Genomic DNA, 25399 nt, shown 5'->3' with positions numbered 1-25399 from the left:
CGCTGAACAGATATATTTGGCTTTCAGGCACAGACAAGTAGTTCACTGGAGCGCGCTAGAAGCTTGGACGTAGTTTAGATAATTTTTCCCTTTCGGCCTGCGTGCCATGATTTAGTACTGATGCTATTTGAGGATATTAGTCAGTTAGCCTGTGCACCTGAGTTCTCTAGCTTAGGTGTGGCATAGCACCCCATACTCTTGTATTATGTTTTGGGATTCAACGAGATTTCACCTTTATTTTATAAGTTTTAAATATCCTGAAAATCTGGGGTGTTACACAATCACACAAGGCAGTACCACATAAGCTCTCAAAACGAAAGGATCAAAAGGATGAACAGAGTGCTGTGGGAAAAACATGAAGAAGAAGCTTGTAAAAGAGAACACAAACTTCAGGAAAGAGAGCGGGTAAAGGAGCTGATTAAAGATCTCACGAAAGTGACCAGAAACTCTGAACATGGAGTCATTTACAATGCAGCTTTCAAAGTACATGCGGAATCTGGAAAAGGCTATACAGAAGGGATGCATTCTTTCGAGCTCATCTCGTGGTGGAAGTTAGGAATTGTTGAGGGAGAAAACATTCTTGAAGCTTACAATAATTACATAAGCCTCAACATCAAGGGAAAATACGAAGATCTGGTTAGGGAGAATCCAATCAAGGTTTTCAGAGAACGAATCAATGAAGAAATTGACACCGACAGAATGCTCAAGGAGCAAAGAGAAAGAGACATTCGTGAATACAAGGAGTCCAAGCAGCAGAAGACGAAACTTTTAGAGATGTAAGATGTTTTACTTTCTGCCCTCCTTAAACTTTTTGTAAGTTTCACTATCTATATATGAACCCTTCGTTGTTACACATCTCGTGTTACTTGTTTAAGTTGCTTGTCAGTGTCCTGTTTGTTATTTGTATTTATCTAGAAATGACTTGTAAACTCTCAGTAATGGCTGTTTTGAAATAAAGAATCCTTTATAGGTCTTTTATCAGCCTTATGAGAAGAGTATAGGTTTTGGCATCATCAAAAAGGGGAAAATTGTTAGGAACACTTGTATTAGGATTTTGATGATACCAATGTAACCTAGAATGTAGACCCCTAACCTTCGTTATTTTTAATCGCTGCTTTCGTTCTAGACGAAAGTTGCCACAACTCACGTTGTAATTCGTATTAAGCTAGACAAACACACGAAAACGAGTTATGTTTATTTGTTAGGGCTATCAAGACGAAAAGAGACACAAAGCACGAAGTCAGAAGCATCAACAACGAAATATCACCAAAGGTTATCAACCACCTCGTAGAGACAGTTATCATTATGACGATTCATCAAGACATTCACTTTCTTCAATAACAAGAAGAATGTCACTACTGTCTGAGTTGACTAACCATCCTAGGAACAAAAGGACCTCAACATGTGGGACACGTATACCAAGGAGCATTAAATGAAGTTGTACCATTCTTCTGAAGCTAAAGGACAAAACTCTAAGGCTGTCCATGCCCTCAACGGCTACATGGTACAAACCACATTAATGGAGCATTTAATGCAGCAAGCTCCCCGGTCCTTACCCACTGGATAATAGGTTTGAAATTTCATCTCCCTCCAACGGATGAAATTTCCCTCACCTATATAAACTCACCTTCATCAACTTAGAAGGTGCTGGTTCTTTTCACTCAATAATACTATCAAGCAAAAGCTCTTAAACAATCTCAGTTCTCACCAAGCTTTTGAGAACCAGTGTCAAGGCGTGAAGATATTTGAAGAAGCTCATTAATTCTCATCTTCCAACTTGAAGAAGTCTTGCATCTTATACGAAGCGATCATCCTTCATTCAGTCAAGACTTCACCACGTTGGAGAAATCAGAAATCATTTTCTACCAACCTCAACTCTGAAGAAGACGTTGATAGAGGCGGAGTAAACTCGCGGAGTTGAAAAACCTACAGGAAGCTGTCCGGCTTAGTGGTCAAGGAAGCTTTCGTGTATTAGTACTAACGAGTGATAGTGCAAACCTTCCATAAGTTGTGGAAGAAGAGTGGAGTAGTATTAGTACTAACGAGTGATAGTGCAAACCTTCCATAAGTTGTGGAAGAAGAGTGGAGTAGGCAAAGTTGGCCGAACCACTATAAAAACTCTCGTCTCTTTATCTCTTTATTTTCGCGATTTACTTTCTGCATCATATCATCATTCGCGCCCAAACCGAAAGTTTCATTAAAACATCAAACTGTGCAAAGCAATTAAAACGAACCTAATATTTCCGCTGCGCTGTAACATCGAAAGGTTGTTATTTGGCAAAATCCGAAAAGAGTCTATTCACCCCCCCCCCCTCTAGACTCTTGTTATAACCCTACCGGGACCAACATATATAACATATTTTGTATTATAACTTTAATATTTAATTACAAGATAATGTAAAAAAAAAAAAAATGGACAATGTACTCAATATAATAAATTAATAAATTTGAAGGTAATGAATCTTTGAATTGTAGAAAATAAAGATAATATAACTAATGAAATTATATCTCTTTTAAATTTTTTATAATAAATAATTTTTTAAAATAAAGGCATTATAGACATCTAATTCTAAATTATTTAAATTCATATGTATTATTTTTTGTTGTAGCTACTAATTTATTTAATTTAATAAGAGTAATAAAGTGACGTACATACTTTTCATGAACAATAATGAAATCATTAATTTTTTTTTTTAATTTACATTCGTTATTGAGACAAATTGTTTTGAAAGTTTGTCAATGACAGTTGTTACAATTGCTGTCAATAGAGGATGATAATAAATAATTCAAAATGTATAGTTACAATAGATATTGTTACAATGATATAGTAAAAATTAATTTACAAATTTCTTTAGAAGTTTTCATGCATTGATAAAATTATGATGTGCAAACTTGTTCAATTGGAACCAATGAGATATCAACATTGTCAATTCTTTGGAAAATGGTCCTACCGTTTTAGAGTCCAAGTGTAATTGTATTTAGAGTTTTTACCCATTTTGGTCCCTTGACTATGGCTCATTCTCAATTTTGCATTTCGACTTTTAATTGCACCCAATGTGGTCCCTTGACTTTAAAAAATTATCCCAATTTGGTCCTCCGTTACCTTTTCCATCAATTAGGCGTTAAGTTGGGGGGTATGTTGGTCCATTCATCTGTGGCGCTCAGAGTGTAATCCGACATGCCCGCGTTCTACAACTGCAGAATGGACAGTTATCAGGACACTCTGTACGCGCACACGCACCGTCAGTTCTACAACAACTGCGTCATCTCCGGCACGATCGATTTCATCTTCGGCGACGCGGCGGTGGTCATCCAGGACTGCACGATCGTCGTGCGGAAGCCGATGGACAACTAGAAGAACATCGTGACGGCGCACGGGCGGCATTTCGCGGAGCAGACGGGACTGGTTCTCCAGAACTGCCAGATCGTGGCGGAGAATGCCCTGGAGGGGACAAAGACGCAGATTAAGTCGTACCTGGGAAGGCCGTGGAAGCCATTCTCGAGAACGGCGATAATGGAGTCCACGATCGGCGATTTCATCTATCCAGACGGGTGGATGACGTGGCCCGGAACCATAGGGCTTGATACTTGCTACGTCGAGGAGGGTGAATGGACCAAAATACCCCCAACGTAACGCCTAATTAATGGAAAAAGTAACGGAGGACTAAATTGGGGTAATTTTTAAAAGTTAAGGGACCACATTGGGTGCAATTAAAAGTCGGAATGCAAAATTGAGAATGAGTCATAGTCAAGGGACCAAAATGGGTAAAAACTCTTGTATTTATGATCAACAACTTTGTAGTTGGGTCACACAGGTCTAACAATGTTGTAACAACAATTTTGTCCAATAAAAAAATAATAGTATAATATTTGTAAAGTAATGCACAATTGTACCATTATAAAAATACATAAAAAAAAATATTGAAACCATAACGACCTAAATCATACCAATGATGCAAAAGTATAATTGAAATATTAAGTTTTGTTCTGATCTAAGTAATCAAAAGAAGATTAATTAAACCAAAAAAAAAAAAAAAACTTAACCTAATTTTTTTTTAAATGCATAAAAAACAAATGATTTTTAAAGTTCTTGATTTATAATCTTTGATGCTTAACTTTGAATGTTATATATTTAGTCGGACTAATTATTTGACCAAAGTTTATGTTAAATTTTATATTATATATTTTTTAAATACATTTTAACATATTCGTAGTATATGTTTAACAATTATGCCACCTCTAATTGGGATGTGGTTCGAACCTAAGACCTTTCTTATAGAAATTAATGAGTAAGTTAAAAATAATAAATAGTTAACGGAATATTTCATTATTTAAAAAAAAAAAATACTAAAATCAAAATAATATGAACCATTATTTTAAGAAACAATGCTATCGACATTTTTTTTTTGTTCCAGTTAAGGGCCTAACATTATTAGCTCTTATTAGAATTGTAGACTACATATTGACTATATTACGATGTAGTATATTCCATATATATACTTTTTCAACCTATTGAAGCACAAAGTGTCAATGCTCTCACTGAGGTTCGAACTTGTAACCTCCCATTTGATTTCAACCCTTGATTGACTTGAAATTTAAGGAATCCAATTATACATATTAACTTGCCCATAAAAGGTATAGTCCCTCTCGAGTTGTTATACTATGGACCATGGTCCTAAACGACGTATAAATTGTGTATTTTTAGTATTGAAATTGTGAACTTCTAGAATAGAAATTGTGTTTCTAAGTCAAAACACATAAAAGCTAATTGCAGAAGAAAATTTGTGAATATAATACTGGGTCATCAAATTCTAATCTGTTAATATTGTATGAGTGCAATATTTGAAAGGAACTTGTGAATACAAAACAAGGTAATCAATTTCATATATGTTAACATATACAAATTGTGAATTTTTAAAAAATATTGTAAACATTTAGACCCAAAATAGACCCGCGGGTCCACAAAATAATTTGTCATCCCTCGTTCCAAAGGACCCACACACTTATCCGACAAGATTGTAAACGGATATTAACTAAGAGTGACTCCCGGATCCATTAAGTAAAAAGACGAATGCTTAAATATAATTCTTATCAATATAATATTTATATGCATCAATACACTTTAGGAATGGTACGGTTTTGATTGAGATAAATTTACATAGTTATCTGAGTAGATCAGAGCTGGTTTAACTAATTAGTATTACCATCCCAATTGCCTTTGATAACGAGGAAGAGAGGTGTTTATATTCCCATTTCAAGAAATTTTATTCCTAAAGTTACCAATTTTTGTCAACAACAAAATTTTCCTGTCTCCTAGCTTCATCATCATCACAACACAACTCTCTCTCTTTTATATATATTGTTTTCCAATAATATATATATAAAGAACTACTCCCTCAATCCACCATTAATAACACACACACACACACAAATCCATATATTTTCCCATATATATATATATATATATATATATATATATATATATATATATATATATATATATATATATATATATACTATCTACTATACTAATAAGAGCCCAAGAGATTTAGGCCTATAATGGGTAGAAAAAATGGCGGTTAAATTTTTTAATCAAATGAATGGCTCATACTGATCAGATTTTAATTTTTCCTTAAGATTTCCTAATTTATCCTTAATGAATATGATTTTCCGTTAACTTTTTCGTTAAATATTATCTTTTCCGTTAATTTCTATTAGTTCACCGTTAACTTACTCATTGATTTCAATAATAAAGGTCTTAGGTTCGAACCGCATCCCAATCAAAATTGGCATAATTAGTACTCTATTTTACTCTTATTAAATTAAATACTCCGTAATAATTTAGTAGCTACAACAAAAAATAATACATTTAATTTAGAATAATGTGTCTACAATGTCTTTATTCAAAAAAAATTATTCATTATCTATAAATTAAATAACAGAAATAATTTCATTAATTATATTGTATTTATTTTTCTCCAATATAAAAATTCTTTACATTCAAATTCATCAATTGATTATATTCGCTACATTGTCCCTACAATGCTTTATTTAAAAAAAAATAAATTATTCATTATCAATAAATTAATTCAGAGAAATAATTTTATTAGTTATATTGTCTTTATATTTCTCCAATGTAAAAATTCTTTACATTCAAATTCATCAATTGATTATATTCACTACATTGTCTATTATCTTTTTTGTGCACTATTTTTTAATTAAAGATCAAAGTTATAATACAAAATAATGTTATATATTTATTTACCAAGTATTTTATTAATACCATGAAAAAAATTAAAAATATATATTTAATAAAGCCAATCATGTTAACTACTTTGAGGGATTTGTTGACAAAGAGAATATTCAAATCACACAACAAATTGAAGTGAGAACTACCTCGCAATGTCCTTGTTTAACAATCACCAGTTAGCGGTTAGCGTTAGCGGATTATATTAGCGAATTTGACCAGCGAATTATATTAATGGTTGGTAAAAATATATTTGAAAAAATTAGTTGTTTAGATTAACATGTAAAATGAGCTAAGGGTATACATATAATAATAATAATAATAATAATAATAATAATAATAATAATAATAATAATAATAATAATAATAATAATAATAATAATAATTATAATAATAGTAAAAATAATAATAATAATAATAATAATAATTGTTTTTAAAATATATATATATATATATATATATATATATATATATATATATATATATAATTAAGTTAATCATATTAACTACTTGGGGGATCTATTGATAACAAGAGTATTCAAATCACACAACAAATTTTTGTCGGACTGTTTCTCGCCATTAATGGCAGAAGCATATGCATGCAAGGAAGTATTGTCCTGGCTCAGGGATCGTGGAGATCGAAACATACGCCTCTACAGGATTGTCTGACACTGAAGAATTATTTGTCGTCCATCAGCGGACCAGTTCGTCCTTATGTTGGCTATGTCATAGATAGTTGCAAGTCTATTTTTATTTCTTTTGATTTCTGTTCTATTAGCTTCGTACCTAGATCAGATAATTTAGTAGCTCATACTTTAGCATCTTTAGCTTTCGAACATTCTACTGCTATGTATTGGGACAATGTCCCGCCAGACACTATTTCTGCATATCTCTAATATAAACCGTCTCGGTTATTTAAAAAAAAAATCACACAACAAATTGAAGTGTGAAACTATCTCGCAATGTCCTTGTTTGGCAATCAGCAATTAGCTCTTCAATATTAGTATATATTTAATATTTTATGCCCTAATTTTTATTTGCTCTCCCTTATGTCCCGTATTTGGTTTCAACCATACCTATACAATTATTTTATTGAAAATTATAATCAATCTTGACTATATTATCTTGCATTTGTAATCTTAGAATTGCCTATTTAAATACGCAAAATTTAACATTTAACTATCTATGCATGAACAATTCTAATATAATCTTGTTTTGATATACTTTAGTACTTATTTAAAAAAAAAAAACATTGGACATTATCCCAATCGCGCAATGCGCGTAAAAAACTAGTATATAAAGAAGTACTCCCTCAATCCACCATTAATAACACACACACAAAACTCCATATTGGGAAGCCAAATATCATTATTATTATTTTTTATTTTTTTTTGGTAGGAATTATTATTATTATTATTGATCACAGAGAGATCATGAAAGAGCAGAAAAAGCAGCACTCAAGTCGAAATCCCCAAAATTGAATCGGAAGAGGAAGAGGAAGAGGAAGAGGAAGAAGAAGAAGAAGAAGACAGTAAAGAAAGTAAGAAATGTGGAAAGAGAAGTGATAATGGAGTAGTAGTAAGCATTAGCACCAGCAATAACAGCACAGTGGAAGGTGATAACGAGGATGTGGGGAAGAAGACGACCAATTCATCATCCTCTGTAGGAAACGTGAGGCCGTATAAACGTTCGACTGTTCGGAGATTACGATGGAGTCCTGAGCTCCATCGCTGCTTTGTTCATGCCGTTCAGAGACTTGGAGGGCATGATAGTAAGTTCACACACACATATATAGGCGATTGACGCACTTCAAGCATTAAAATGGGGCACCTTAAGTAGACAAATTACGTACCTTAAACATACAAATAAAGCATCCTAAGAGCACAAACCACGCACCTTAAATTTGACCTAGATACAAAAATTATCAAATTGCCACTCTATTTTTTTTAATAATCCTAAACGTTGATTTAAGTAAGATCAATGGCTAGAAAATCGCACCTGGGCTTACCAATTATATATATATATATATATATATATATATAGAGGCGAGTTTAGGTGCGGCATCACCAATAGTTCAACAAAGAGTTTTTACCCATTTTGGTCCCTTGACTATGGCTCATTCTCAATTTTGCATTCCGACTTTTAATTGCACCCAATGTGGTCCCTCAACTTTTAAAAATTACCCCAATTTGGTCCTTCGTTACCTTTTCCATCAACCAGGCGTTAAGTTTGGGGGTATTTTGGTCATTTCGTTGTGTTTTGTGATTTTTGTTCTCTCTCTTGGGCTTAGCTTTCTCTACGATCAATTGTTCAAATAGAGAGCTGCGAGACCAGCATCTTGGAGGCCAACCCAGAAAACATCAACCTAGTTTTCGACACAAATTTTTTTGAAAATTGTAATTCTTCTCAGTCGAAAAGGGAAAATAGTGTTGGATAATTGAACACTAGTAAATGTGTTAAATAAAATTGGGATCCAACCGACTAACTCTAATTCCCAGGCATCGCTTTGTAGGTAGTCGCCAAAGAGCTTGAGTTTGATGACGCCTGTGCCATCGTCGAGGAGGAAGCGGTCGACATCATTATTGGAGGGAGACGGTTTTGAGACCAAAACGCCCTGAAGCCAAGAGCGTTGGAAGAGAATGCCACCTAGAGAGAAAGCGGGTTGAGAGTAAGAGGTTGCCTCCGTGGCGACGATGGTGAGGTGTGAGCAGAAGAGCCTGTGCGTTGAAATGGGGAAATATGGGATCAAAACCAACTGTGTTTCGACTGCTATCATTCTGACCAAGCTGGGAATCCGCAGCCTCGGAGTGACCATGCAAAGCCGTGACCACCGGGAGAACCTCCATTGACGTTCACTGCATCGCGACCTGAGAGTTCGCAATAGGTGGGCGATCAACAAATTGGCGATGCTGATCAACATCCCTAGGAGCAAAAAGAGGAATCCGCCCGAGGAGGGGCTCGCGTCTGATTAGCTAGTTGGTGAGGCAATAGCTTACCAAGGCGATGATCAGTAGCTGGTCCGAAAGGATGATCAGCCACACTGGGACTGAGACACGGCCCAGACTCCTACGGGAGGCAGCAGTGGGGAATTTTCCGCAATGGGCGAAAGCCTGACGGAGCAATGCCGCGTGGAGGTAGAAGGCCCACGGGTCGTGAACTTCTTTTCCCGGAGAAGAAGCAATGACGGTATCTGGGGAATAAGCATCGGCTAACTCTGTGCCAGCAGCCGCGGTAATACAGAGGATGCTAGCATCCCTGACTCCATTGGTGGACTCTGATTTCCCATGCAAGGCCGCAACGGAGTGCAATCGTCTTCTTCCGGCGATCTCCTCTATCACCTCCCTCTCACTTTTCCCTCGGTTTTCTCTCCCTCTCCCACTAGGCAGCAGACGACGATGTACAGTAGAACAAAGCAGATCGACGGCAGCAGCAGGTGTGGATGGTTGGCGGTGAGCTGGGCTGGTTCTCATCCGGCAGTAGCAGAACTCTGGCGTGGGCAGGTTCGACAATGCAGAACAGAGCCTCCTGCAGTGGCGGTGGTTGGTGGCGGTTGGCGGCGGTCGGAGTTGCGATGGCGTGTAGTAGCATCGCTATTTCTGGGGTTCAAGGGGTGTCGACGGGTGGAGACATCTCTGGCTGCTCCGGCTGCAATGGGGATTGGTAGACGCGGAGAGAACATAAACCACAAAACACAATGAAATGACTAAAATACCCCCCAACTTAACGCCTAATTGATGGAAAAGGTAACGGGGGACCAAATTGGGGTAATTTTTAAAAGTCGAGGGACCACATTGGGTGCAATTAAAAGTCTGAATGCAAAATTAAGAATGAGCCATAGTCAAGGGACCAAAATGGGTAAAAACTCGTTCGACAAATATACACCATCAACGTTAGGAAAATACACCACAAAAAACAGAGGAAAATTAAGTACACATCACCAAACACACACCATTAGGTGTGAGTAAAAACACCATACACTGTTCGGAAATACACCATTGGGGGTGGTGCGTTATATGGTGTATTTTTTTGGGTCTGTTGTGTATTTTTTGATGTTTTATTGCATTTCATTGTTGTGTGTTTTCCTTACACTGTTGGTGCATATTGTTAACACTGTTGGTGTATTTTGGAATTCCGCCGCACCGCCGCACGGGAAGACCCCGCCGCATTTGAACTTTCTTCTATATATATATATATATTTATTTATTTATTTATTTATTGAGTAATGAGGGAGACTCTCATCCACCATTCGAAGCTGTGCATAGGTCAATAGACAACTTCAGTTGAGAGTAGAACTTATTACTTATAACTTTGTAATTATCAAGTCAATTGTTGGACCAATTTGGTTGATATAACCCTGCTGTGTATTTTTTTGATTTAATGAAAATCATCATTAATTCAATATAATAAATGTAATTAGAGAGAGATATGATGGTTATTAGTGTTAATTATCTTAATTAATTTTTTGCAGAAGCTACGCCTAAGTTGGTTGCTGAATTAATGAATGTTAAAGGCATTAACATATCTCATGTCAAGAGCCACCTTCAGGTATATATATGTGTCTTTGTGTGGCTTTTTCTACAGTGTCCATTTACGTCAATATCGATAATATGAAATACAATTATGGATGTAATTAATATAGTATACCTCGTTATATCGAGTAATATTAATATTAATATTAATGAAGAAAATAGTCATTAGTCAATATAACAAAAAATAACTTATATAATTATACACAATACTATCAACACATGTATTCAGAATCTTGGATAATGTATTGATATTTTCTGAGTAATATGAATATCATAACTTTCAGTGATATATAATTGATATCCTGTATCTCATCTAAGTTAGTTTTATATATAGGCAAAGCGGTAGAATACATACTCATCTTTGATGTCCAATCCAACTAATTACTTAATATATACCTAGTCTATTTGAACCACATAATTTAGACCTACAGAGTACTATATATTATACGGAAACTCTTACATTCAATATTATCGAAACATGTATTTTGGGTATGATATAAATTCTCATATGTGTGTATGTTATGGGCCGGATTTGTTAATTAATGTGTTTTGTTTTGAAATTGTTGTATCATTACTAGATGTACAGAAGTAAGAAGACAGATCAGCCTAATCGATCTTCCAAAAGGCTGAACTCCAACCCTAAGGGCAAATCAACCTAATCGAGGTAAGATAGTTGGTTTCCTATGTACTTTGAAATATTGGATTTCTCTCTATATATGATATCACTCGCATGAAAACTAACTTTTTGTGAAAAAACCTGGGAATTAATATCATCCATCCATCCATATAAAATTATTAATAGTTGAAATTTAAGGAAAAAATGTAATGACATTTTTTAATTAGGATTATGCATTGAAAAACGTTTTACGGTGCATTTTGAAACTCAATTTTAAATGCACTATTAAGCGTTTTCAAATGCATAGCATGATCATAATCACAAAAATGTCATTATGTTTTTTTAACTTTTATTAATCATTCATCATCTTATATAGATGAACAAATGAAATTAGTTTGCACGTTCTCACAAGTAACTTAGTTCTCGTTTTAAGACTTTAAGTGTGTGTGTGAGGCCAAGTTTCAGAACGGCCAGGCCTTAAACATGCAGTTGGTGCGGCCACACCATTATGTATGTAAAAACGCATCAATAGTGTTAGAAAACGCACCATAAAAAATGCATCAATGCACCACAAAATGCATTTTAGGTGTGTGGTGCATTTTGTGGTGCGGGCATTGATGCATTTCAATGTGGTGCGTTTTCTAACATTATTGATGCATTTTTGCATATCTAATGGTGCGATCGCACTGACCGCACGTTAAGGCCTGGCATATTTGAGCTGACATATATATATATATATATATATATATATATATATATATATATATATATAGGGTTCAGGTGAGATGACTGCCTCAGGTGAAACATGCGGTGAAATCCTAGTCATAGATAAACTCTGCCTTTAAAAAAAATTCGCTACATATGCGATCTATAATAATGTGCACTGGAAGGCATAACAATGTGCTCTAAAAGAAGAGAAAATGTGCACTGGAAGGCAAAATTATACACGGTAAGACAAAAATATACAACAATTATTAAAAAGATTAAATTTAATACATGATCTTCAACACAATTTATAAAGTATCACAATATTCAATTAAAAATAGTAATTAGTGATTCATTGAAGATCAAATTCTCTTTTATATATATATGGAAGGGTTCATGTGCGGGTATAGCTTCCCGTGCGGGTGTGCAGTTAGATCTGAGCCGTTGATCAAATCTAGATCAACAGCTCAAATCAATGAAAATTAAAATAAAATAAAAAACGCGTATCTGAATTGAAAGAAAGTCACACACCTTTAAGTGTTAGATCTTAAGCACAAACTCACGCACATTAATTACAAAATCTACGCACATTAAGCACAATCTCACGCACATTAAGCACAAAACCCACGCATTTAAGTATTAACTCACAGACCTTAAGTTTCAACAACTACTGACATTAAGCACAAACTCACGCACATTAAGTACAAAACCCACGCACATTAAGCACAATCTCACATACATTAAACACAAAACCCACGCACTTTAAGTATTAACTCACAAACTTTAAGTTTCAACAATTACTGACATTAATCACTAACCTCACACACATTAAGCACAAACCCTACGCAAATTAAGCACAATCTCCACTCACATTAAGAACAAATCTCATGCACCTTAAACACAAAAGCATACACTTTAAGTTTTACCAACTACTAACATTAAGCACAACCCCACGCACATTAAGCACAAAATTCACGCACCTTATGCACAAGACTCACGCATCTTATATACAAAACTCACGCACATTAATCACAGAATCGCTCACATTAATTTTGACCTAGATGCAAAAATTACAAAATTGTCACAACGTTTTTTTTTTTTTTTTTTAAATTTTGGTTATCCTGGACGTTGATTTAAACGAGATGAATGACCCAAATTAAACCGCACAACCGCACCTGAGCACTCTAACCGCACCAGAACCTAATTCCATATATATATATATAGCCTGAAGGCAGAACAATGTGCTCTGGAAGAAGGGGCAATATGCACGGGAAGGCATGGAAAAAAAAATAACTTACTTACAAATTAAAATTACAATAATGTCACTACGTTTTTTTTTTTTTTTTTTTAATTGCTTCATTTTGAATGTTGATCTGATCTGGACTAAATCAATAAAAGAAATTAAACTTTATTTTTCACCTGAGGCTTCTTTTCACTTGCTCCTTTATTTATATATATATATATATATATATATATATATATATATATATATATCTGCGTGTGATGGAGGGTTGCTTCTTGATAATGAAGATCACCATGTTTACAATTTCTGCCATTTCCATAGGCTACATGGGTTTAATCAAACACCAACTCCCATTTTAAGGTATGAAATTCACTAGAATTTTTTATTTTTTACTTCTTAATTCTATATTGTTTTATGACAGCATTCAAAAAGAAAAAAAAAATAATAAGTTAATGAATAGAAAAGGATATATGACGTTAAATAAGCCTTTTGAACATAGTTTAGTTTGTCTTATTTATTACAATTGTATATTGCTTGAGCTAGACTTGATCCGAGTTATTTACGATTTATTTTTTTTTGTAATATTTAATTTAGTATTAGTATATAAAATTTATATATTTAAAAATAATATTAAAGAAATTATTATCAAACACAAAATGTTGAATTTAAAAATTATACAGAGTAATAAAATGTTAATGAAAATAAACAAGGAAGGAAGAACTGATTTCACTAATAAATAGTAACATGACAATGCAAGTTAAAATGGGACAGATGGAATACATTGTTATTAAATTTTCCAAAAAAGTAAAAATAAAAATTCCTCCGGTGGGCTCCCGATTAAAAATTTAAAAAGAATTAATTTTTTACCAAATTAAGTTTTATTTTTTTCGTTGACCATGAGTATTTTCTTTTTACTCTATTTTTCTTTGAGAAAATATCCAGCAAATGACTTTTGGGTTTTCAAACTGGCACTAAATTTAACTTCAATTTCTCCCTAATTCTTTTTGTTTTTTCTTTTTAATTATTTTGGTCCAGATCTGAAGATTATGCTCTAATAAAGATTACTGGAGCTAATTACGTATATTATCCTTATAATAATACGAAAATGGCAGCCTCCAATACACCGAGGAGTGGGTTATTCCATGGTCATAACACCAACAATTATTCTCTCAGTTCTTCGGATTTTCCCATGATGTTCCGACAAAGATTCTGGTCTGCTGATGAGACAATGAGTACAGCCACTCCATCATCGTCTTCAACCAATCTGCAACAACTACACAGAAAGAGAACTGATGAAGGAGGAGAGGAAATGGGCAGAATAATAATAAAGAAAAGGAAATTTGCAGAAGTGAATAACAATGTTGATTTGAATTTGTCGTTAAATAATGCGACAAGGAATGAGGAGCAGAAGAGATTGGAGTATGAGGGTAGTAATCATAGTACTAAACTGGGTCTCTCATTGTATTCATCAGAGGGAAGAAGAAAGCTGCAGGAAGGAGGAACAGGAATGGGTGGCAGTAGTTGTAGTTAGATCTGAGTTTGTGATTAATTAAGAAATAAGATCATATAACAATTTCAGGCATATTTATTTTTTTTTAATTTTATTTTTGATATTTATAAAGATATATAATAGAGATGGAATATATGTTGGATAGTCTTGTTAGGATCGAAACTGGTTCACAACACCAAATTTACAATAGCAATTTGAACTGGAAAATATTGAGAATAAATTCTAGTGTAAGATTTAAAATAAATCATACACAGAGCAAAGAAAATTGAAGAAGAATTTTTCTGTATTGGCAAAAGGATAAAACAATAGGAATTACAAATATAACTCTCTATTTTTCTCTACAGAATTTTGCTATACTCTCTGTATATTTCGTATGAGATGAGAAAGAATGGGATGGGATAATCTGATGAAGGATGCTGCCTATTTATAACACCAGGAAGGTCTAGAGAATTCTTAAGCATTTAATATAATATTAAATGCCTAGAACTTGCCATGCAAGAAAAACTTCTCCTGCAAATTTCCCCAAAGCAAATCTAGCCCCTTAGGAAACCTCCTCCCAAGTCCCTTAGGCAAACCTCCACCCAAGTCCCTTAGGCAAATCTCCACCCAAGTCCCTTAGGCAAACCTCCACCCAATTCCTTTGGGAAATCTCCTCCCAAAATTATCCCAGGCAAACTTCTGCCCATTCCACATTATGAATTTAATATTTACAAATCTCCCACTTAAATTCATAATGTGGGTCTTCATCCTTTTTGCCAATCCCCTGCTGCTTGCATTCCTGTTAGGCCAATTGAGGATCTACACCATACGAATTTATCGTTGGTAACAGGCTTTGTTAACATATCTGCCAGGTTATCTTTAGTATGGATTTTCTGTATATCCACACTACCCTCTTCCACCTTCTCACGAACAAAGTGATACTGAACCCGTATGTGCTTCGTCTTGTAATGAAATGCTGGATTCTTTGTCAAGTACAAAGCGCTCTGACTGTCACAAAATAGAGTCATTTTCTCTAATTTGTGCCCGAGCTCCTCCAATAACATTTGCAACCATATTGCCTCTTTACTAGCTTGAGTAGCCGCAATATATTCTGCTTCCGTCGTTGAAGTTGCAACAACCGACTGCAACTTCGAGACCCAGCTTACTGCTCCGCCAGCAAGAGTAAACACATAACCCGTGGTGGATTTACTACAATCAAGATTACCTGCATAATCTGAATCAACATAGCCTTTAATGACGAAGTCTAATCCTCCATAACACAATGCAATATCTGAGGTACCCTTGATATATCTAAGGATCCTCTTCATAGCACTCCAATGCTCTCTACCAGGATTCGCCATGTATCGACTGACCGCTCCCACTGCCTGTGCAATGTCTGGTCTAGTGCAGATCATAGCAAACATTAAACTACCCACTGCTGATGCATACGGTACTCGAGACATCTCCATCCTCTCTGCTTCGTTGCTAGGACTCATACTTGAGGATAACTTGAAATTAATAGAAAGAGGGGTAGAAATTGGCTTACAATCTTGCATGTTGAAGCGCCGCAAGATTTTCTTCAGATAATTCTGCTGACAAAGCCAAATCTTTCTATTATTTCTGTCTCGGTGAATTTGCATCCCTAGAATCTTGTTTGCTGGTCCCAAGTCCTTCATTTCAAATTCCCTAGCCAGTTGAGCCTTCATCTCCGTGATACGATCATTGTTGGGGCCTACTACCAACATGTCGTCAACATACAACAGCAAGATGATAAACTGATTATCATCACCATCAAATCTCTTGCAATATGCGCAAGGATCGGAATTAAACCTGTTGTATCCAAGGCTCAGAATGAATGAATCAAATCTCTTATACCAACATCTCGGCGCCTGTTTGAGATCGTATAGAGATTTGGTCAACCTGCAAACCAAGTTCCCTTTTCTTTCTTCAAAACCTCCCGGTTGGAGCATACAAATTTCTTCTTCAAGTTCTCCATGTAGTGATGCAGTTTTCACATCCAACTGCTCAAGATACAAGTCATACACAGCACACTCAGGGGAAACTGGAATTTCTTCTTCCTTCCTTCCCTCAACTTGTACTGTTGTTGTCACTGGTTTCTCATTCCCAGTGCTTTCCCTTTCTTGTACCTTGTCTTCTACAAATAGAACATCCCTGCTGATGATAACCTTGTGGGCAGTGGGATCCCACAGGCGATACCCCTTCACTCCATCAGCATACCCCAAGAAAACACATCTTCTTGATTTTGGATCAAGTTTTGATGTTTCTTGGGCGTGGTATACCACATATGCCGGACTCCCGAATGTATGTAAGTGAGAATAACTAGATGGCTTACCCGTCCACATCTCCATTGGCGTTTTCAGATCAATTGCGGTTGATGGTGACCGATTGATCACATAACAGGCGGTCTTGACTGCTTCAGCCCAAAATGAATTTGCCAAATTTGCAGTCCTCAACATTGCTCTTGTTCTTTCCAACAAGGTTCTGTTCATCCGCTCTGCCACTCCATTTTGTTGTGGAGTATACGCCACTGTGAACTGTCGTTTGATACCTTCTTGCAAACAGAATTTACCAAATTCATCACTAGTATATTCTCCTCCATTGTCCGACCTCAAACACTTGATCCGTTTCTCGGATTCAAGTTCCACACGCGCTTTGAAGAATTTGAAAACTTCAAATACATCCGCCTTCTGTTTGATTGGATACACCCAACATCTCCTCGAGTAGTCGTCGATGAAGGATACAAAATATTTTGCACCTCCCAGGGATATAACTGGTGCTTGCCAAACATCAGAGTGGATCAGCTCCAAGATAGCCTTGCTCCTTGCTTTAGAGCTCTCGAACTTCAATCTATGCTGCTTACTTGTAACACAATGCTCACAAAAGGGTAATGATACCTTTGTTAGCCCTGGAAGAAGATGTTGATCAGCAAGAATCTTTAGACCTCGTTTCGACATGTGGCCAAGTTTTTGATGCCACAACATCGTTGATTCCTCTATAAGATTGTCTGCTGCAACGGCTGCTTCTCCTTGTAGTTGTGTTTCTCCTTTAAGCATGTATAGATTGACTGCTATCTTCTCAGCTTTCATCACAACAAGCGCGCCCTTGATTACTTTGATGATCCCATCCTGAATGTGAATTTTACATTCACGGCTATCTAATTGTCCTAGAGACAATAGATTTTTCTTCAGGCCCTTCACGTGTCGTACCTCTTGGATAGTGCGAACCGTACCATCAAACATTTTTAGTTTGATAGTACCTAAGCCAGCAATCTCTAAGGCATGGTCGTCTCCCATGAACACAGATCCTCCAGATACAGGTTCATATTCATGAAACCATTCTTTCCGTGAGGTCATATGCCATGTTGCTCCCGAGTCCATTAACCAGACATCAGCTAGACTTTTCCTGCCTTCAACAATTGTTGCTGCTTCACCAAATAAAACTTCGCATTCATCCGATGTACTCACAACACATCCCTGAGCATTTGATGTCTCGGGATTTTTGCCTTTGGTCTCATCCTTCTTGAGTTGTCAACACTCATTCTTGTAGTGCCCCTTTTTGCCACAGTGAAAACACTTGACATTCTTCTTACCCCTTGACTTTGATCTACCTCGGTTGTGACTCCCACTGGAGCCAGGCACCGTTGATCTTCCTCTCGTCACTGTCAACGCCTGAGATTGTTGTGAAATTCCAACTTTGTCTTTGCTTTTGCGCCGACTTTCTTCTTCAAGAACCGCAGCTGCAATATCATCGAAGACAAGTATCTCCTTGTTGTTGACCAAATTGATAATGAGTTGATCATATGAATCCGGTAGACTTTGGAGTAAGATTTCAGCACGTTCATTCACTTCTATTTTATAACTCAAAGCCGAGAGTTGTGAAAATAGAGTGTTGAGAGTGTTGATGTGCTCAGTTACTGAGGATGTCTCCATCATCCTGAGAGTGTATAATTTCCTCTTCAAGAAGATCTTGTTGTGCAGTGATTTGGCCTCATACAAATTTACGAGAGTATCCCATACCTCTTTTGCCGTACCTTTTTCCGCCACACTTGACAAAACTTCATCAGCAAGTGCTAAGTGCAAATTGGCAATAGCGTTGCTATCCATTTCTGTCCACTTCGCATCGTCAGTGAAATCGGCCGGTCTTTCTTCAATTGCTGCTACGCAGTTATCTTTCCTGAGAACTGCTTTCATTCTCATTTTCCACAAAGAGAAATTGTTCCCTCTGAACTTTTCAATCTTGTACTTGGCCGCCATTGTAAGTGGTGTTCTTGATTCAAATCCTTAACAATATATCTAAATAGTATTGTATAATAGAATAATACCGGCCGTGTGAATTTACCAGTATTTATTCTAACATAAACAATACAAAAAAGATATATCTATGAACCAACCTGAGGCTCTGATACCACTTGTTAGGATCGAAACTGGTTCACAACACCAAATTTACAATAGCAACTTGAACTGGAAAATATTGAGAATAAATTCTAGTGTAAGATTTAAAATAAATCATACACAGAGCAAAGAAAATTGAAGAAGAATTTTTCTGTATTGGCAAAAGGATAAAACAATAGGAATTACAAATATAACTCTCTATTTTTCTCTACAGAATTTTGCTATACTCTCTGTATATTTCGTATGAGATGAGAAAGAATGGGATGGGATAATCTGATGAAGGATGCTGCCTATTTATAACACCAGGAAGGTCTAGAGAATTCTTAAGCATTTAATATAATATTAAATGCCTAGAACTTGCCATGCAAGAAAAACTTCTCCTGCAAATTTCCCCAAAGCAAATCTAGCCCCTTAGGAAACCTCCTCCCAAGTCCCTTAGGCAAACCTCCACCCAAGTCCCTTAGGCAAATCTCCACCCAAGTCCCTTAGGCAAACCTCCACCCAATTCCTTTGGGAAATCTCCTCCCAAAATTATCCCAGGCAAACTTCTGCCCATTCCACATTATGAATTTAATATTTACAAGTCTATTGTACATACATGTTTTATTACTTTTATATACATTTCATTTTTGGGTGCAAGTTCTAGGTTGTTTATGCATGCAAAGATGGGAATAAAAATCATTTAATTAGGCTGTGTTTGGTAAAATGGATGTTAGCTATTAGCTGATTGTGTTAATTAGAAGGTATAAATAGTTAATAACATTAGCTGATTGTAGAAAAGTATTTGGTAAATCAGTTGTTAGCTGATAACTGTTTAATATAATTTCTTTTCTCAAAAAGCTAATTGAAAAAGTTGATAGAGTAGCTTTTTGAATTTTAGCCTTTTGAGTTACAAAAAGTTAATTAACCAAACATTTATATTGATATCTTAACTAAATCAAAAAATTAATAGTGGTCAAATAAGTCAAAATTAATCTATAAGCAAATATTTTACGAAACAGGGCCTTTATCATTTAATGCATTGAGAATCTATCTTTTGCGACATGCCATGCCAATAGCTAGTCTGCTTCTTCGATGCATAAGATATACCTTAATTTAGGAAAATCCAACCCCGAATGCTCTATTGACATTTTTTGTTTGAGTTGATCAAATATATATGGACAATCTAAGGCTAAGTTGGTTCACTACCTTGTGATTGATCTTTTGCTGACTAGAATCATGAGGTGGGGTTTATTCCGTGCACACCATCACGTAGTGGCTATAGCCCAATTTTGCCTCAAAATGGTGGCCTAGTGAGTTGAGCATCATACTAAAAGGTCATGAGTTTGATTTTTGTTAGCACACTCACTATTATAGGCCACTCATTGGAAGTGGTTAGCCGGTTACACCATATATAGTCAATAAATGTTGTTAAAACTTAGGGGGTTTTGACAAATAGCTGTTAGTTGATAAATAATAACGGATTGACTTAGTTGATAGCTATTAGCGGATTTAACTAGATGATAACATTAGTTGGTTGTAGAAAGATGTTTGGTAATATGACTTCTTATTTTAGTTTTTTTTTTTTTTTTTCAGAAAACATTTTTCTTTTCAATGTTTGGCTGCACAACAGAAAATTGTCTAAAAAAAATTATATTATTATCATTATTATGTGATATTGTAATAACAAAATAAATTACAATAACAATAATAATAATATTAATAATATAATAATAATCAAAACAAAACTATATACAAAATAAAATTTAAATTTAAAAAAAAAAAAACGAGATAAAGGGGAGCCCGTGTAAATGATGTGGATCATTTTGATCCCACATCGAAAATGTTTGGAAAAAGGAGCTCTCGAGCTCATCTATATAAGAGGAGCAATGCTCTACTTTCAAACATAATTGTTTGCCCTTCAATGTGGGCAAGTATTGAGAAGTCATGAGACTTCTTATTTTAGTTTTTTTTTTTTTTCAGAAAACATTTTTTTTTTAATGTTCGGCCCCACAGTAGAAAATTGTCTAAAAAATATTTATATTTATATTATTATTATTATTATTATGTAATAATAATGTAATAATAAAATAAAATTACAATAATAATATTAAGAATAATATAATAATAATCAAAACAAAACTATATACAAAATAAAATTAAAATTAAAAAGAAAAAAGACGAAGGGGAGCTCGTGGCTCTCCTTTGTAAATATGTCTCGAAAATGTTTGAAAAGAGGAGTTTGAGCTCCTCTATATAAGAGGAGCAATGCTCCTCTACATAATTGCTTGCCCATCAACGTGGCCAAATATTTAGAAGTCTTATTTAAAAAAGCCTTAGCTTAATGGTTTCTTATTTTAGTTTTTTTTTTTTTTTCAGAAAACATTTTTCTTTTTAATGTTTGGTTGCACAACAGAAAATTGTCTATAATAATAATAATAATAATAATAATAATAATAATAATAATAATAATAATAATAACAAAATTACATACAAAATAAAATTAAAATTAAAAAAAAAAAAACAAACAAAAGGGAGCCACGAGCTTCCCTTTGTAAATGATGTGCGATCATTTTGATCTCATATCGAAAATGTTTGTAAAGATGAGCTCTTAAGCTCCTCTATATAAGAGGAGCAATGCTCCTCTTCCCAACATAATTGCTTGCCTATCAACCTGGGCAAGTATTGAGAAGCCAAAAGACTCTTATTTAAGAAGTCTTAGCTTAATGACTTCTTAAAAAAAATTATTTATTATTTATTAGGGGTGTTTGGGAAATATTTACCCAAAATGTTATGTGTTGTTTTATTTTTTAGCAGTTTGGAGCAAATTGTTGAGTTATTAAATAATATTTTTGGTGTTTTGATTAAAGATAAAATGTTAAAATGACGAATTTGATAAAATTTTGGTGAATTTGTCAATAATCAAACCCATTATCTAATAATTATTATGGCATTTAAAAAATTAATTGTATAGATATTACAGTTCGTTTGGAAAGTAGGAAAAAGATTTCTGAAAAATGAATTATTATTTAGAAATCATTTTTCTTTTTAATGTTTGGCTGCACAATAGAAAATGGTCTAAAGAAAATTTATATTATTATTATTATTATTATTATTATTATTATTATTATTATTATTATTATTATGATGTAATAATGTAATAATAAAATAAAATTACTATAAAAATAATATTAATAATAACAAGATTGTGTGGCTACTATCAATGTTGTCTATAAAGATGTTTAAATAATGTGTAAATACAATCCGTGATATTATATTTTTTCAAATGGAAAAATTGCTATATGTCTAGACAAAAAATATATTTTCCATACAAATGATTAGGATATCAATTGTATACTAGAATGTACATAATTGTATACTAGAATGTATATAATTGTATAAAAGAATGTACATAATTATATAACAAAATACACATATTTTTTTGTGAAAAGATAAAACACATAATCTAACATAATACATAATATACATAGACTCTTAACATAATACACATAAACTATTAACATAATACACATAAATTCCCTATTTCGGATGTACATAATTGTATAAAAAAATGTACATAATTGTATACTATAATGTACATAACCGCGTCAACTACCTACATAACTTACCAAAACGACATCGTTTTGTGAGACGCGGGGCGCACAATACTATGTGCGCCGTGGTGCAGGGTATAACGGTTGCTAATAGGAAGAAAGAGCAAATTATGTTGTGCAACCATGTGCACCATGAATTGAATCCATAATTTATATACTATCGATCTATAATTTCTATATTATAGATTCATAATTATTGAACTCTATGTTCATAATTTTCAATGTTCATATTCTCAATTATTGAACTCTGTATTCACAAATCACTAAACTATATGTTCATAATTTGATAACTATAAAGTTTAGAAATTATGAATGTATAGTATATAAATTATGAATCTATAGTATCGCAATTATGAACCTATAGTATATAAATTATAAATCTAGAATTTAGAAATTATGAATTTACAGTATAGAAATTATGAATCTATAGTATAGAAATCATGGATCTATAGTATAGAAATTATGGATCCAATTCTGTGTCCACCTTGCATGGTGCACACGGTTGCACAACATAACGCTCCGGAAGAAAGAGACAGGGCCGAATTTTAGGCTGTGCAAACTGGGCTACAACACAGACCCCAAATTTTAAGGAGCTTAATATTTAATTTTTGCCTAGCTAGTTTATAAATAAAAACTAAAAGTTTTCAATTAAACTTAAAATGATCCATGGAGAAACGATAAAAATGGAAAAATTTTACAATATTAGTTTTAAAGATTGTGATTTTGATAGGGCCTCATTTATTTATCAGAACGGGGCCACAAAAATCTAAAAATCGCCCATGAAAAAAGAAACATTGTTACGTATTAAATGTTTGTAATTTTTATATACTGAATGTTCACAATTTATGTATTAAAATATTCACAATTTTATATACACAATTAATATGTAAATTCTAAAAGTATATAAATAATATAATGGTGTATTTTGATTTGAGTCTACTTTGGGGTCCACGGCATAACTGTCGGAAAAGAAAAGAATCCCCAAGTCCCCAACGATGCGGAAAAGTTGTTTATTGCCCTGACGTCTGGTAATATTGCGGAAGAGCATGAACACGTGGAGGACCATCGTAGAGAGCAGTGTTGCATTACCCCTGACGTCTGGTAATATTACGTAACAACTGCCTCTCTTCTCCCTAAGTCCCTCACTCACTCTCCAATTCTCTTCTCTCTCAAATTTCTCCCCTGTGCACCCTCTGTCTAAAAATCTCTTCTACAAACTACTACAGAAGGAGCCTCTACGTTTTTCTGTTCTTCGTTGCATTCTCTCTTGAGCGTTAGGTACAATGTTTGTGTTTTCGTTTTTTGATGAAATGTAACTTGATTGTTTTGTTTTTTGGCTTGAAATTGCTTTGTTTTTGGTGGATTTTTCTTCATTTGCATTCGTATTTTTCATGTTGATTTGTGTCTCCGTGTACTGGTTTTGTTTTCCTTTGGCTTGATCTGTCATTTGTACTTCTAAAACACTCCCTGTACCGTTTTGTCTGGATTTTTTTTTCTGCTCATTTCTATTATGTCACAGACTCACAGGTGATGTCGTGTGCGTTTCCCCACTTTTATGGTTTCTGTAAAGATCTGGCAGTGGTTTTTTCATGCTGTTTCTGTGTGGTATCTTGGCCTAGCAAAGCATTGTATATGTTTTGGCTAGGATTCTTAGGTCATCTGTTTATATGATTGTTAAGTGTGAGATGGAACTAAAAATGTTAAAAGAGTACGTACATGCAAAGTTATTTTCTCCCTGTAATGTCTATGTTATTTTAAGTGTTACATTAGACAAGTGTAGGTTTGCTTTTTCCCGATTCTTTCTGTTATGTACTCTGGTGTGTAAAATGCTTAATACATATTGTTACAGTACTGGGAGAGAAAAAGAATACCTCTTGAGAGTTCTTCCTCTTTCTTTATGTCTTTAGGGTTAGTCAACCTCCCCTTAAATACTAGCTTGATCTAGACTGATATGGTATGCTAATATTCTAGTTCCCTAAAATATAAGATACTCAATCACACAGAATATTCTATAACACTCCCCCTCAAGTTGGAGCAAAGACATTGATCATGCCCAACTTGTTACATAAATAACTGACTCGGATTCCAGTAAGGGCCTTCGTGAATAAGTCCCCAAGTTGTTCTCCTGTCTTCACAAATCCTGTGGAGATTAACCCTTGTTGTATCTTCTCACGTACAAAATGACAGTCAATCTCTATGTGCTTAGTTCATTCATGGAACACCGGGTTTGATGCAATATGAAGAGCAACTTGGTTATCACACCATAACTTTGCAAGAATTGGAGCTTTGAAACCAGACTCACACAAAAGGTCGTGTATACACATTACTTCACTCGTTGATTGTGCCATCGCTCTATATTCAGACTCTGCACTCGAACGAGAGACTACATTCTGCTTCTTACTCTTCCAGGAAACCAGATTACCTCCAAAGAAAACACAATATCCAGTTGTTGATCTACGATCCTCTTTGGAACCTGCCCAATCCGCATCAGTAAAACACTCTATCCGAGTGTGACCGTGATTCTTATACAAAATTCCGTGTCCCGGAGCTCCCTTTAAGTAACTC

The sequence above is a fragment of the Ipomoea nil genome, unplaced genomic scaffold (assembly GCF_001879475.1).
Source record: "Ipomoea nil cultivar Tokyo-kokei standard unplaced genomic scaffold, Asagao_1.1 scaffold2662, whole genome shotgun sequence".
NCBI lineage: Eukaryota > Viridiplantae > Streptophyta > Magnoliopsida > Solanales > Convolvulaceae > Ipomoea > Ipomoea nil.
Note: the sequence above shows the minus strand (reverse complement) of the source record.